The 15,797-nt window shown below is 39.2% G+C and overlaps 1 long non-coding RNA gene across 1 annotated transcript in view; it reads left to right on the plus strand.

The window, feature by feature from the left end:
- The first annotated feature begins 3,532 nt into the window (after positions 1-3,532).
- Positions 3,533-15,797, plus strand: part of LOC113130297 (uncharacterized) — a 30,896-nt gene continuing 18,631 nt past the window's right edge. The window contains exons 1-2 of the long non-coding RNA XR_003295687.1: positions 3,533-3,638; positions 6,759-6,861. This is a non-coding gene — a long non-coding RNA (uncharacterized LOC113130297). The remainder of the gene's footprint in view (positions 3,639-6,758; positions 6,862-15,797) is intronic.

Genomic DNA, 15,797 nt, shown 5'->3' on the forward strand with positions numbered 1-15,797 from the left:
CCATTTTATTTTGAAAACTCAATTAGCAGTTGTCATTTCTATGAACGAGATCATCTTCTTTTCCCCTTTTTATGTAATAATAGACTTCAGAAAGACAGCTGGATTATATTTGGCCTGCACATATACAAATACTGTAAAAATGCCATCAGTGAAAGCTCACATGGTTTTCATTTCAGCTCCTCATTTGACACTATCCAGATGTGCAATTCAAATGTTGTTCAAATGAAATGATGGCTGTATGCAAATTCATTTATCTTCTTTCTATGTAAAAAAAAAAGAGAACAATACGTGCTGGCACAGTGGAAACACAGACATGCCCTTCTTCCTGCTGGTACAGCTCCTTATGTTCTCATAAAGAAATAAAAAATGACCGCTTGCTGACTTGCTAACCTTTACATATAATACAAGAGTTGTTAACATGCAAACTGAGTGAACAGTTTGCTTTGTGCTCATAAGAGCCAACTACGCTACCAATGTACTCATGGCTCTAAAAAAGTCATTAAACTGACTGCACTTGCCTCCAGCAGCAGCAGCTGCACTGGTGCTGAATCAGACTGAAACTGTGCCACATCCAAGACACATCAATAATAATAATAAATGAAATCAGAGTCAGAGGTAAAAAACCAAAACACAACAGTTTCTTTATGTCTGTTTTTCATCCTGATATTGTATTTGAACATCCTGTTTTTTGATAAGTGGTTTTAAAGCAGTAAATATGGCTGCACGTTGTGACTGATGAATTTACAACAAATTCAAACCTTTAAAGGAGCCATCTGCACTTTATTGAATCTGTTCTAATGTCAGCTGTAATGGTGCAGTCTCCTTATCTTTAAGTGCTTTATTTGATTGAGCTTCTGACTTTGCTCCCCTCTGTTTAATGTGAGTAGTCTGATTACTGGTCATTTACAGTGTTTTTGTGACTGATGCTGCGTTTGTGGTCTGATTTCTTTAGAGGGACGCCATCTGTAATGGCTATTGAGCCTGTTCTGTTATTGAAGGACACATTTCAGTTTTTAACAAATGGTGTTACCTTGTGGGTGTAATGTTTGAAGCGCCTGTGACACCACAGCTTCAGAAAAAACTGGGAACACAGTGACCTGATGCTAAGTGACTTGTGACGTTGTTCCTACTGTCTGTTTGTGGTATATAAACAATAAAAGCATTCTAACTCGATAACCTTTTACATGTAATACAAGAGCTGAAGCAGGCTTTGGCCTGAATGTATTTTGCAATGTAATGGTTGGTAGTTGCATCTGACACTGTGCATGGGTGGAGTGATTCCACACATGTTTACATTTCCTTTCTTTGATGCATCTTGTGTGTATCTGGCTTGCCCAGATTAAAATAAGAATAAAAACTTGAATGTTAACATGAACAGCAATAGATACCACAGCTGTAAGAAAGAAAAATGACGATCTCAAAATGATCCACTGGAAATTAATGGTGATCTGCTGGAATTACAGTGCCAAAGATATCTGCTATTTGGGCAAAGTGTGATGATGTAGCTTTTTGTGTGTACATAAGTGTTTCCTGGTGTTTGGTGAAAGCAAAGTCTGCTCTCAGAAACTAGCAAGACTCATCCCAAATTCAGATTACAAAAATACATAATCATAAGGTAAACAAACAAACAGAAACTCTTTTACTAAACCTGCTATGAATCCCTAAATGATTTAGAGGTCTTAAATGCACAGCAGTAATTTCTGGTAAAGCATTTGGATACTTTCATCAATAATCAATTGTGGAACATCACGCTAATTTTACATTTAACAGTTCACACTTCTCAAATGTTTACAAATGAGTACCAAACCTCAGACTGTTAGTGAATATACCAAAAATAACTGTTTGTGTGTGCATGCATGTGTGTGTGTGTGTGTGTACCTGCTGACAGGAAGTCATAATCCAGCAGTTGTTATTGGTGAAGTAAATAGGAATTCACTGTGGGTTCAGGCTGCACACTTACTACTTAATGCACTCATGTTTATTTAATCACATCAAGCATACAGCAGTCAGGATGCAGGCTGGAGCTAAAATGAAGCTTCTTAGAAACCTCCATGTTGTTATTCCCTGTAAATGAATGGACAAAGGAGGTTGGATTTCTGAATGGATCTAGGAATCCAGTTTTCCTCCAAGACCAATATTTGTGTGGTCTTGTGTGGTGGTTAAACCATTTTTCTACCCAGTTTCCACCTCATGGCTCCAGAGCCAGATGCATAGAGCTAGAACATACAAGACTAAAGTTAAAATTCAAAGTTTCACATTTCAGGTCTCTAGATCCAAACAACAAAAAAAGACATATTTTTCCATTAACTCCTGTGTTCACATTAGCTATAAATATAAGACGATGTCAACATGGCAGTAGGTGATTTACTGTCATATCAATGCAGCTGTCAACATGTTGTTTACTCTCACATGCAAACTGCATACTGTTGGGTATTTTTCCAGTAACAACAAGACAATTGTTGCCTCGCAGGACAGGGATTCATCTCCAGCTGGATAGGGGAAATATTTGTTCTCTGCACGTGTCAGGACTTGTCAGATCAATTAACTCACAGAACAAGGTGCAGAGAAAAAAAATTTAGTCTTCATACTGTTTTATTCCAGAGGGATGCAATTACATTAGTCATATTATAAAGTACTTACAAATGTGGTATGTATTCAGTGGTTTAAGGTTGGAGTCAATTTATTATCTGACCTGAAAATGCTGCATTTTTCATTCGTATGTGATTTGAAACAAAATGCGATCATTTCAGAATTATTTACCGGTGATTTTATGACTTGTGTCAAACAATAATTCAGTGGACATTTTGTTGTGCAGTTACAAACAATAGGTAGATGCAGCAGCTTGATAAGGGCAGAACCTTGCAGCCAGCATGACATTACCTAAGTGCTGGTCATGCAGAAGCAATAACATAACCTCAGTAGATTCATTCCAGTGATAAAATGCTTCTGTCAAGGCCTGATAAGTGTATAAGCGGCTTAGTGATGCAGAGAAGGGATCCTGTGTATCTCAGTATACAAAAAACAGTTTTGACTCAAGTGGCTGACAGTGTGGGCATGAGAACTACATGGCTGTGTCAGCGCTGTGCGGCTTCTTTTGGGCTTGTTCATGAAATGCAGCAGTTTTTTATGTATTAGCAGCACAACTTTGCTTTCATACCAAACTTACCCAGACATGTCTGATAAGTAATCTTTAGGTAAGACCTTTGTCATCATATGGACTTCAGTATACCTGATTCAAATTTGAGGATTCATTTTGTTTCAAGCCACCAGGGCTGAATTGAACTTGGTGTCACAATAAAATATATATATAAAAAAAGAAACAACAGATAAACCAGAAACTTGTCTGGCATCCCCAAGCTTCCATTCAAAAGTACAACTAATGACATTACATTTAATAATCTTTCTAATAATTGTGACACTAACAAAACTATGTCTTTTTCTTTGGTAACAAGTCTGCTGAATCACCTGTAAGGATCCAACATATTCCACATATAAAGCATTTCTTGACTTTGAGATAAATGTTTTTGCACAAGAAACACATGGATGAAAGATTTTGTTTAGTGTTTCCTGCAGGTCCAGTCTCAACCATGACCCAGATCGCTGAAAGAACTTTAAACACTGAATGTCCAAAATGAAAGGTAAGCCCTTGTTAATTCCTGTAGGTTTGTGCTAAGAGCCTGATGGCATTAGGTTGGACACCCTGTCGGGTTTTGGATAAAAGATTACTCTGTCGCTGGTCTCCAAGATTTAGATTAAGGGTCTCTCTCTGTGGGTTTTACCCTGATTATTCTGCCTAAGTAAGAGCCAGTTCTCATTTCCCTCAGGTTTTCAAAGAAGCAAGACGCAGCAGATTTTCTGGAAATATCAGATTTCTCCTGTATTCACTGAACATCAGCTTCTCTTTACATATGATGCATAAAATTGGACATGCAGCTAGTAAGAATTATGCCACAGCCTTAATTCAAGTACAAGGATTAAGGATTGTATGACTGGGCTCTTGGTTCCATTGTCTATACAGACTGCTCAGAAAATCTACAACATTTTTAGTTTGATCAGGAACTGAAACAAATCAGGTTTTCCTGAGTGTGATGTTCAGTGAAAAGACACTGAAAGACCATTTAACTGACAAACTTTCCAGCTTTCATACCAAACAATCTTTAGTTTTAGTCCTTGACATGAGCAACTTATATAATTTCATTCATTGCACTTTTTATGGGGCAAAGTTCAATCTTCATCTTGGAAATGAGAGTTTGACAAAACAACCCATGCTCTTGTTTGACTTGGTCAGATTTCTCACTTGGAATTTTTTTATTAAGGGTCAATAATAAAATCTAAATCTTTTGTGCCAACACAGATGAAACTAAAACTACAAAGTACAGGAGACAAAAATGTGTGTCAGCAGTTACCAGTGACCTCTCTCTCCAATCCTAAGCAGGTGATGTCATTTACCTAACTTAAGCCAGATCTATCATTCTGCATCACAGCTGACGTATGCACTATGGTTTGACAGAATTGTTGCCATTGCTATTTAGTTCCACTTAACTAAATTTAACATTACATTAACTTTAGCAATGTGCAAAACATGTGAGGGATGTTTGTTGAGACAACTGGCGTTAACAGTGTTTCTTAGCAAAGGGTAGCACTGAATTAGCTGGATGGCTAATTGAGATATTGTGTCTATTCCATCAAGCATCAACAGCCCAGTTAACTGTTCTGCACATCCTGCCCATGTACCTCATGTCTAGACATTAGGTTAAACACGGTGTGCTCGATGCTCCAGCAGGTTCTGCTTCTTTGCCAGTACACAGAAGAAGGTGGAGCAGGTGCACTTGAATCGTCTTCGTATCATACCCAAATGTATTGATGTCCATCGGGACTAATGAAATGGGTGTGCACTACCCCTGTTCGCTGATTGGCTTGTTCTATTAGAAGCTTTGTAATTGGAGGTGCATACAGGAGCTCCCACTAAAGTCTTCTGCAAAGTTTCAGACCGGTTGCCTGGAAAAACATGCACAAACGAGAGCTAAATCATCTTAAATCCATTTGGTAGCAGGCCTCTGTGTTTGTTCCTACATGTACCACCTTGCACAAACTGTATATACAAGATTTATGGACATTTCAGTCTTCATTACTACAACAAACTGTTGCTGAGGGCTATGGAAGCACCCAAGGACACGTAGTACTTTACCAGCTTGGCAACCTGCTAGGACAATCAGCGTTCAGTGGGTGTTAAGTTTTACTGCAGTCATGTGTGTAAGACTGTGTCAAAGGAGCTGCAAGTGACAGAAAAGAGACAGAGATAGAGGGAGTGTGATAAAGGAAAGAAGAGAGGTGTGAGCGAGCCAGAAAACACTCAAGTTAAAGATGAGATGAACCAGGATGTAACACTCTTGTATCAGTAAATATGAAGATGCCACCAGAGGCTGCTAGTTTAGTTAAACTGGAGTAAAAACGACCCCTTTTTGATCTCAAGGTAAAAAGATGTGAAGACTGAGGCCAAAGCTGAAACCAAACTCATTCCTGATAGTAAACTCACAGGTGATTGTTGGGGAGAGGTGGGTAGTTAATTTTAGAGTGTCCAGGTTTCCACTGGTCATAGAAACATGACTGGGCCATTCATAACCAGTGTCGTGTCAGGGTGCTGGTGGTGGGTGTAGGGTCTCTGACCCTCCTGCCTGCTGCTGCAAATCTTCTGAGGAACGCTATGATGACAGATGGCAGCATGTGTTTGACAGACTGGGAATAGGAAACTGCGATCTGCGCTCACTGAATGCAGCAGGCAAATGCCATTTATTATGTTATTTATAAACGTTTGTATCAGGTGTCATCATTCTGGCAGCACAATTATTTGCTGTCCTTTAAAAAATTTATACCGTATTTATTGTTTTATTGATATAATGAGAAAGGTACGTTTTTTGTTCAGATATTTTTCAAATAGAAAAGACGAATAAGATTTTGAGATGGTCATGTTTGAATGCCAACCATCCATCCATCCATTATTTATACCTGCTTATTCCTAACTAGGGTCACTAGGTGTTTAAATCTTTAGCTTTAAAATTGAAGACAGTAAACAACTTTGAAGACACAAACTTACAGCAGAAGAAGGCACAAAGCGACTCTTTGTCCTGAGTTACAGTCAGCATTAGTGCAATTTCAAGCAGATACCAGAGGCATAAAACTACAGAGATAACTTTAATATTGCTGGATACAAAGACAGTTAGTGCAATGTTTTCTCAGCTGCCGATCTAGTGGTCAAGTTATTCATCAGTTAACTCATCATAATCTGTAACAAGTGTTAACCCCCCCCCCCCAAATCTAATATTTTTAATCCCTGTTTCTAATACGGTAATAAGTCATGAGCTATTCATCTAATTACTTCAAGGGCAGACTGACCTATTTATGTCTGAGGATAAACCAAACAGCAATGCCAATACTGACACTTGTAGGGCAGGGTTTGAGATTGTATTTCCCACTTTAAATGTTTACACTCGTGTACTATGGCTACAGCAGTGGGAACTGATAACTCAATCGCCTCCTTCACCAGAAAGACAGAGGTGGGAAGAAAGTCCAAAAATCAATTTCAGGGCAGAAAGTTGTTTTTCTTCCTTCCTGTGTCTAATCATTAGAGATTAAATCTACAACCCCCTTTGTAGCACTCCTGGAAATGCAGCCTGGCAATCACTCAAGATTTGAGTCAAGTTTTGGTCTCAGTCTCCAAACCAGAGTCTTCTTTCTATCACTTTCTCTGTTTTCCTCAGCTGTAACCCACAGCGGAGCAGAACAGGTTCATGCTACATATGAGAGACGAGACATAAAACGGAAAGAGGAAAAGTGGATTCAATAAATTATTCATTGGAGAAGGTAGAAAATCCTTATATGTTGCTTATATACATGAGGGTGAAAGTATTTTTATAAATTGTTTTCTTGCTGTTATATTCTCTCTGTCACATATTATGCTCTAATGTGATCATTTTTAACATAGCTTAGCTTTCCATTCTGGGGATACTTCTATGCAAAAAGCATATTGCATACCTGATATTTAGTTAAAAAAAAAAACAAAAAAAACAGCCAGTGTTTGCAGCTTCGTTTCTGTTCCTGTTTCATGTCTATTTCCATTTCACGCTCTCACAAAAAAGGAAATGTCCAAAATCATCACCTTGAGAGTTAGAACCAGACTGAAGCCCTATATCATCTGTACAGAATTTCATTTATTGTATTTTTATAACTTTACAACTATTCCATGAAAAATCTTATTATTTTCCCAGAGGTTACAGACATGAAACACGTGCTTGTTTAATGCACATCAAACATACAGAAAACATTTCATGAATAGTATAAAACCTGTTTTTTCTCTCTATGAAAACGTTTCTCCAGAATAATTTCAAGGTGACCACAGCTACTGCTCTGAAGGACAAATCACTCTACAGTCAACTCTTAAGCCCACAGCGCAGTAACATGAACTCTTAGTAATCTCAAATGATCCTTTAACTGCAATATAAGTTTGACAAATCCACTGTCACACATAAAGTTGGGCATTTGTTTGACTGCCAGTCTGCACTACAGACACATTGCAGCAATAATGTTTACAACTGTATCTGTTTCCCTTTTGGATCATTAAAATCACTTTAGAGGATCTTCATACTCACATCACTTTATCCACGTAGACAAAACCTAATGTATTTTTGGTCCACAGAAGTTAGGGTGAGGATTGTTTTGAAGGCCCGTATACTAACGTTTTATGTATGAACATCTAATCTAAGCTGTGCTGTCATAAATGCCGTCATAAACCTACCGAGCCCAGAGACAGGTGACACCCATGCTCCGAGCCTCACCTAACATACCTTTAATCCTGCCCTTGCCCAAACAAAGAGCAAACACTCAGCTGCTTAACCAGGTCATATTAACTTTATATTGTACGCTCATATTAGTGTTTGCTGAACTTCTACACAAGATAAGGACTGAATTGTTTTTATTACAGACAACAGCCTGAGTCATTAGGGTCAGGTTAGGAAAGGACCATTTCACAGCTGGGAAAGAGGTGACTGCAGCAGCCACTATAGCTCTGTGAGCATTTACCAATGGAAATCTTAACAATACTGTACATGTAGTTTTCTCCTGCTCTGGCTGTTGCTATGCAGCTTGCCAGGAAGGGTCCTGATTCATGACCTTCTAAGGTCATCATGCTCTGTGGTCTGCAGTCACAATGACTGGAATGTGTCAGCCACCAGTGCAGCGTTGACAGGTTGAACACAAACACACAAACCCTGTGCCGTCAGCAACACCTGATGAACGTGTGAGACACGTGCACCCTAACCCCTCAATGTCCTCATAGTTTTCCTGGGTCACTGTGACTAATTTCACTTCTTTGCCTGTGGCATTAGAGACTCATTGATCCATTAGAGCTTAAAAGATATAAAATAAGGATCACGATTGCTTGATTGACAGGTGATACAGCCAGACCTTGACTGCAACCAGACTTCCTTTGCCCTGCCAAAGGATTTTTTGGCTCCAGTATCAGACAGGGTAGTCGACAGCACTAAACCCTAAATCTGAGCTTCAAAGCATTCCTTATAAAGCATGTGTCTTTCTATGACTTATGCTGACTGCTTTTTATGATGTATACACCAAGTCTTCAGTTGTTGGGTGGTTGTATTTTGACTAAATAGCACGAGAGCACTGTTCTCCAGACCAAACAGAGCTTAAGCTTTCCGTTTATGGTGGAAGAACACAGAAAAATACAGGCAAATGTCTTTCAAAATGTTTATTGTCCTTGGGTGAAAGGGTCTTTACTTTGAAAAATGTGTCTTATCAATGCAGTAGTTTGGAAAATGTTGCGTAACTGGTATAGTGGGAAGAAATAAGGCAGCATTGCCAAATAAAGCACATAAAGTCATTTCAGTGTTATCTATGGTGGTGTTACCGTTGTCACAGTGAACCAGGTAGACTTTGCTGTCTGCAACTTTTAATGCTGCTGTTTTGTCAGGGCTCCCTTGCAAAAGAGGTTGTAAACCTCAGTGTATGTTAGTACATACAACTTAGATGTTAATGATAACTTTAGGTCTGTCAAAATACAGTAACTGGTTATTCTTTGACGAAGCCACTTGGACGGGTGGCGAAACGTTTCAGCTTTAAAAGGAAAGTCCAGTTGCCATGACTCAACCTCTAGATAACCTCCCCTGGACGACTGAGAATCTACACAGACACCACTTAAAACAACATATCAACAGGCGTCACGTGTTTCTTAAAAATACTTTAAATGGCACTAGTGCCAGTGAACGCAAAAAGGAGAAACATAAATTGCCATGAAACATAACAGTATCTAATTTAATACAAATGTCTTTTCAGAATATTCCCAAGAAAATACAGCACCAACATTCAATATACTACCTGAGTGAAAATGTTTAATGTCTGGAATGAAAAACAAAGTTGTCTAGTCTGATGAACTAGTTCATATTGTGACAGATTGCCACTATATAGACATGACAACATTTTATGGCCTGTCTATCAGTGACTCTCATCAGAAAGTTATTCACTCATGTCACCACAATTTTATACAACCCACGAAAACGATGAAGACGGCATGTCCCAGTTTAAGAGAAGAACGTGTGGAGCGAATGTTCCCACCTTGCACATATTTCAGGGCTGGTGTGCACTCAGCCTTTTCACACGTACACAGCAGACTGATTTTTTTCAGAATGACTGCAGCAAGTGCAACAGGAAGTATTGCCTCAGTATCAAGAAAACTCAGACATACAAGAAAACTTGTTGCTTCCGTTTGCAAAATCAGTCACTGTCATCCATCTGTAAGTAAATGGTCCCTGCCATGAATAATAGCAAAACTCTCCTGGCAGTCATAGTTTAGGAGGGACTCATGTATTAAAACATTAAAGAACCACCGTGTGCACACGTCCACTCAGAGCTGCAGTTCCAGCTGAACCAATGTCACCTGCAGGAAAGGAAATGGCCCTCTCTGCAGATGCAAACATCATCCATCCATCCATTCATCATCCATACCCTTAACCAGGGTCACAGGGACCTGCTGGAGCCTATCCCAGCTCTCTTTGGGTGAAAGGCAGGGGTCCACCCTGGACAGGTCCCCAGTCCATCACAGGGCCACATAGAGACAAACAACCTCACACACTCACACTCACTCCTATGGGCAATTTAGAGTCACCAATCAACCTGACATACATGTTTTTGGACTGTGGGAGGAAACCAGAGTACCTGGAGAAAACCCACACAAGCACAGGGAGAACATGCAGACTCCACACAGAAAGGCCAGGTGCAAACATCATTATGCATGCCATCTACAGGTGTCATGGTGGGGGGTGGTGGGGGCAGCAGAAAGTTGCATTCTGCAATCTCACCAGTAGATGCCACTAAATATTTCACATTTTACACATTTTATCTTGCATTTTTCTTTTTTTGCATCAATTATACATGTGTTTGTGTGACCCTGGTTTTACTCATACTGTGGGAACCAAAACCTGCACACACACTATAATTATTATTAGCTTAGCAAACTCTTTAAGGTTAATGTTATGGTGTTAGGCAGTGGTTATGGTTAAGATTAGGCTAAGTCTCTAGAAAATGACCTTCCAAAAATGAACACAAATGTGTGTTTAGGTGTTTATATTTTAAACTTATAAAATGTTTTTGCATTTGCTTGAACATATTTTCTGCTGAATACTGAGTCCAGAGTTAAGTCAGTTCTGGGGTTTTCTGTGTCCTTTAAGACCAAGCTGAGTTTCCAAAAGAACAGATTATTTTATGATCTGACTGTTATTGAAGAAGACAAGGTTCTTATTAGTATTAAATGATTCTCATGATGGATAACCAATAGTTATTATGAGTTACTTTATGTTCTTCAAACAGGCAAAATTAGCCCGAGCATTTAGTGCACAAAGAAAAATCCTTTTTACTTGCACTTTGATCCACTTGAAGCTTACTCCACTCCACAGTTGTTCAGACCAAAAGAGCGTCAGACTTCTCCCAATATCTAGTTCCAGCCAACACAGCTGGCAGTTAACTTAAAACTAGGTATATCCCGTCCTCTGCTATTTAAATATAAGTGATTCATTCATCTCATTTATTAAAGACAGGCTTAGTGCTTAGTGTTTTGTTAGTGATTTCTTGTTTCAGGAGATTCGTACATTGGTTACATCTATCCAGCCTTACATAAGTGCCAATTACAGCCAGCCTGAAGAAAACAGCCCCACATGAGCCTTTCCAATGCCAGGACTGTAAACAGGAGATGAATGGCCCTTCACTAGCAGGAGTAATTGACTTTACAGTCAGAAGAGCTGGTTGAGGAGGTCACAGTGCCCTCGCACTGGCAGTTTTGTCTGAATTCACAGGTGTGGTGGCCAGAATTTTGTGTGGATGATGTAGGATCAGTTTAAACTTCGGGATGGGTTTGCCAAGACATTGCTCTTATTTACTTTAATACCTTAAAGGTGTTTTTTCATACTGCCCTTAAACCTGTTGAGCAACTAACTATGAAACTAACTAAGAAACTAACTATGACTAACTAACAGTCTTCTTTTGTGCATTGCAACATTTCTTAATAAGTTATCTCCACCAAGTGTCAGATAGCATTGTGGGATAGCATGCAGTCATTGCAGGATTGTGTATTACACCCACTCTGTATGTGCTTGCCAATGTACTCCTCATGCTTGTTTAGGATATACACAAAATGGGGACTCTCCATAATGGTGGAAAACCAGTTGTTTTCCAGAGTTGGATCAAACCTGAGACAAACCTTCTGGTCCAGATCAGGCTCACTTTCATAACATTGCCTGTCCTCTTGTTATGAGGAACTATTTAACACAGGAAACAGACAGAAAAAAATCCACCTATTATGAATCATAGCTGTGAATGCCAGAAATTTGAAATAGTCATTTGAAGTTTGGTGTGCCTAATTCAACAAGCAGCCAGATTTATTCATATCAGCTGCAGAGCTTCTGGCCCTCTGTGCATGTTATTGCAAGTTATAATGTGGCTGAAAAGGGCAGTATATTATCTAATTTGTATGTTTTTGAATGTGTGTGCATATGCTTCTGTTTTCAGTTTTGCTCAGAGCACACGAGGACAGCACATGGTGCACTGCTTCTCTGTCACAAATTTTCTAATTCTCTTTCCCCATTGGCCAATTCGCCCATCTGATAAAAAATATTCTGATTTTCCAGTATTTTTTTTTTCACCACATGGTTCACACAACAAGACACTCACACCTCTGATCAGCAGATCAGTTTTATTTCCTCATTTCAGCTTCTTAACTTCTCCACTTCACTGCTGCAGAATTTTGTTTGTGCAGAGTCACTGTTGTAATGCTAGAAGTGGGGCTTTGGGGATGGCAATGCAAGGTAGTTGATTGGTTCACCATTTTATTCCAGACTGAAATATTTCAGTAACTGTTTGATGAATGGCCATGAAATGTATCCAAGAAAATGACTTCCCATTTACTGCAACCGGTCAGGTAATCAGGTAAAAATTATCATTTGTTCAATACTTTGGTCAAAACTAATGGCAACAAGATATAAACAGTTCATGCTGCAGAAAAAATAATCAGTGCCAATCTGTCCTCCATCGAGGACCTGTGTACCTCACAGACAGAGAAGATTCCTTTTTCTCTCTCCTTCTTATGTGTATTGAGACTTTATTGTAATAAAGCACATTGAGAGCTACTGTACCATAATTCCAGTTCATATTCCAGTCCAAGATTGGCAAAATATCAGATTCTGATTTGCATTGGGCTCAGTTGTACGTTGAGTGAAGTGCTGATTAGAAACAGAACAGAATTGTATGTCCTACCTGCTTATCCTCACACTGGTGGTCACGCATACACACACACACACACACACACACACACAGATCAGCTCACTTAATAGTTTAATATACAAAGTGTTAGATTATTTTTATACTTTTATTACTGTGAACACAGGAAGGCATAAACAGATCGCTGGTTTGGAAATAATGCAGTCACCTGCATGGCCACCATCCCTTTGCTTTAACCTTAGTATCATATGTATAACTCAGTGTATTTATACATACAGCACTGTTGATGATTTAACCTTCACATTCATGTTTACCTTTCTTATGCTTTTATGAGTCACTTCTACTCTACAGGATGCAGTCACAATCACAACGCCGTGAAAATGTCCTTCGGCCAGACAAAATTAAACTATTCAACAACTTCAACTTTTGTATTAAAGTTGATAGGCAAGTAAAATTCACCCTGAGGGACTGTAGAGTTAAACTTAACATTTTAAATAGTACTTGTTTAACTAGTGTGTGATGACTCTTAATGCACTGTTTGTTGCTTTGTAATATAAGGACATTCTACAGACTTTAAAAACAAAAGGTGATTTTTGGATCTGTCTCTTTCTGCTTTCCCTTTGTTCTCAGTTTCCCCTGCACAGCAGAACTGTTCTCTGACCTAAACACAAGTGTTTCCTTTCTGAGACTTCTAGATTCAGCAATAGGAACAGCAAGCCTGCAGCCTTTTCCTTGAACTTCCACCATTCCACCAGTATCCTTACGGTAAGTTTCACTGTCTGCTTTCAACACTTCCAACCACACCCAACAGATCATGATAACAACTTAAATATTTTCCTCCTTTCTCCCTTCTCTCCTTTCCTTCCTGTCTCCTCCTCCATCATCTGTCCCTTTATTCGTTCCTAATTTTTTCTCCTCCTGAACTTCCTTCTTTCCATTTTTCTAGAACAATGATAAATAAAAAGGAATCTGATATCACTGCTTTCCTGGAAACCAGAAAAATGGACATAATAATAATAATAATAATAATAATAATAATAATAATAATAATAACAAAGTGTTTTACATGGTTTGAAACGGCTTAACGACAAGGGCTATACTTGGGCAGCTGTATAAAATTGGTCAAAGTAAAATTGATTAAATAAGTTTTCAGATACACAGTAAAAATCTTTTTAAGAAGTTCAATTTGAAGAAATCCTCAGGCAGGAGCTACAACAACAGCTGGTCTTTCCTCTTTGCTGTAAGTAGTTCAGCAAACTGCAGTGTGTATGACGTCTGTGCTCTGAGTTGGCTGAGACAAGGTGGGATCTTTGTGGCAAAATGCATGAATTGAGCACTGAAGCTTAGAGGTGAAATATTTCTATATGTTTTTTGTTTATTTTTTGCCCTGCTGCAGATCATGTGGGATCATCATTGCGAATAGATAATCTACATAACAGCCTGTTTCTCATGACTGAATTAACCTGTTTGGAGGCCTTGAGGCAACTCATTATCCATTTCATATTGGCAACAATCAAATGACTAAAACAAACAGACATAGTGATCATGGCACATTTAGCTTCAAGCTATGAGGGCAGTTACCTGATTTGCTCAGTTTGGAAAGAAACTGCCATTATGTGAACAATAGGGGTTGGTTTGTTGAAATAAACAGCTTGCGGCACCAATTATCCAGTTGCCATTAAACCATTAAAGAAGGGTGCAGCAAGGAGACATAATCACAGGAGTCTCACAGTAAAACCTGAAATGGTGAGAAACTCTATGGGAAACATGATGGAAATATGGCATTTCTCCTTACTTAAGGTATGAATATGAGGGATATTACAGTCTCCTCATTGCTCTGCACTTTTTGCTCTGGAGCTTTTTTGTCACTTCATTGTTCAAATAATCAACTTTCCAGTCACAAGTATTCTTGATTAGCATACTGTATATACACACGTCTAAATGACTTGAAAATACTATTACTTTGCAATAGTAAGTGCCAAGTTTTGTCTTCTCAAAGTGTAGACTAGACATTTTGGAAGGATCTGGTTTAGACACAAAGCAAAGCTTTCCGGTGACAAAAGGACAATGACAAAACATCAACACTGTGCTCAACCTGCCATTCCATCTGTGTGCTAGCATTATCCAGGCCTTCAGCCCAGATATCAAGTCTGTCAGGAATAGGATGCAGAGTCTCCCTGGGCTCTTGTTGCCATGCCAACCATCTGTTAGCTCATATCCTTCAGCTTGCCCTCACTCTCTGGAAAATCACATCTGATTTGATGGAGACGTGGCTGCCCAGAGAAGCTCCTAGCCATCAATGTATGCATAGAGTCACTGTTGTGAAACTACATTCAGTTCACACAATCTTATCTTAGTTTGTGTTACTGAAGGTAACAGCTCACTTATGTGTTCCAGTCACAAGCTGCTTCTTTGCCCAATGAGAGATTAATCTCACTGAGTACAAGGCAAAAACCAGACGTCCACGTCATGAAGACATACAAGTTATACACAAACAACAGTGGGACAGCAAGATCACTGTAACACACAGTACAAACAGTATATCCTTACAGTGAGATAGACATGTGTAAGTTAACCTTGTCTGTCATGGAAACATTACAGTTTGTGTAGCCTGCTTCCTTCTGTAGTGGCAACAGAACCTGTAATACAAGAACATATATACATGACAAACACAGCCATTAGAAAGTTCTTAAACATAAACTGGATTTTTATTTAGGGATTCTGTCAAACCTCAATGCTCACATGGACAGTGAGACCTGCGGGAGTGTGACTGGTGAAGAATGGCCTCCCCAGTGGTGTTCTGTTATTGGACTTCTGTGACTTCTGTGCTAGCCACAATTTGTCCATAATGAACACCACGTTCGAACATAAGGGTGTCCATAAGTGCACATGGCACCTGGACACCCCAGGTTGGCGGTCAGTGATCAGCTTTGCAGTTGTTTCATCTGTGGAAGTGTCTGGGGAGAGGGAGGTCTGGGCATCTTTGCTCAGACTGCTGCCCTCGTGATCTGGAAAATGAA

This window comes from Mastacembelus armatus, chromosome 5 (genome assembly GCF_900324485.2).
Source record: "Mastacembelus armatus chromosome 5, fMasArm1.2, whole genome shotgun sequence".
Classification (NCBI taxonomy): Eukaryota; Metazoa; Chordata; class Actinopteri; order Synbranchiformes; family Mastacembelidae; genus Mastacembelus; species Mastacembelus armatus.